We start from the raw sequence: 1,380 nt of genomic DNA on the forward strand, positions 1-1,380 counted from the left end.
TTTTGTATTTTTAGTAGAGACGGGGTTTCACCGTGTTAGCCAGGATGGTCTCGATCTCCTAACCTCATGATCCACCCACCTTGGCCTCCCAAAGTGCTGGGATTACAGGTGTGAGCCACTGCGCCCAGCCAAAAATTCTTTTTTTAAGATAAGGAAGGTTAGTGGGGCATAGGACCCACCCTGGATGTCAGTGTGTATGGATTCATTTGTGGTACCGTGTTACAGTTCTCAGCTTTTGAAAACTCCCCTGCATTACAATGCAGACATCCCCAGTGCCACCCAAAATAAGGAGTTTCTGGCCCTTACTAGTAGTGCTTTATCGAGAATGGTGGGAAGACAAGAGAGAGTACTTAGCTAAAGTTACTTTGGGAATAGCTCAGAGCCTTTCTTGGGTGTAGAAATGTTATTGGAACAGTCCCAACCTGTATACTTAGGCCAGAGATGGTGTGGTGTGGAACAAAGTGCTCCAGTACTTACTGTGTGTGGCCTTGAGAGAGTGCCCTCTGTTACACTCCATTCTCTCCTCTGTGAAATGGGGGTGACAGTCCTACCTCAAGGCACTGTTGCGAAGAGTAAAAGAGACACACATGAAATTCCTGGCACCTGTGGGCCGTGTGGTAACTGGTAGCTGGTATTTAATAGGCTTTTGGCCAGACTTGGGAGAAGTAGTATTTTGTACCATATAAAGGATTGTAAAAAGCTCGAGTAGACAGATCTTAAGTGCAGAATTCAAGGATGGAAACTACTAGGAACCACAGAAGTTGGCATTTTTGCATGAAATGCATTTTATTTTTATTTTATATATTTTTTTCAAGATAGAGTCTTGCTCTGTCACCCAGGCTGGAGTGCAGTGGCACAATCTTGGCTCACTGCAACCTCCGCTTCCCGGGTTCAAGCAGTTCTCCTGCCTCACCCTCCCGAGTTGCTGGGATTACAGGCATGTACCACCACCACACCTGGCTTATTTTTTTTTTTTTTTTTTTTAGTAGAGATGGGGTTTCACCATGTTCGACAGGCTGGTCTCGAACTCCTGACCTCGTGATCTGTCCATCTCAGCCTTCCAAAGTGCTGGGGTTACAGACATGAGCCACTGTACCTGGCCATGAAATGCATTTTAATTTTTAAATAAAAACGGGTTTGGATTGCATGGAGGTTTGGTAAGTGTCTATTCAATCAGAATAGAAAGCAACATTCACTAAATTATTTCCATGCCAGGCTTCACTTTGGGGCTTGTATTCCTTAGGTCTCAGCCCAGGCAGCACCTCATTCCTGCGGTTGTCCCTCTGCCCTTCCCTTGCCCCTGTTCTAGCTGTCATAGCACCTACCTTGCTGTCCAGAAGCTGAGGGTGGACTTGTCCACCTCTCACACTAGATTATAAG

The sequence above is a fragment of the Theropithecus gelada genome, chromosome 9, assembly GCF_003255815.1.
Source record: "Theropithecus gelada isolate Dixy chromosome 9, Tgel_1.0, whole genome shotgun sequence".
NCBI lineage: Eukaryota > Metazoa > Chordata > Mammalia > Primates > Cercopithecidae > Theropithecus > Theropithecus gelada.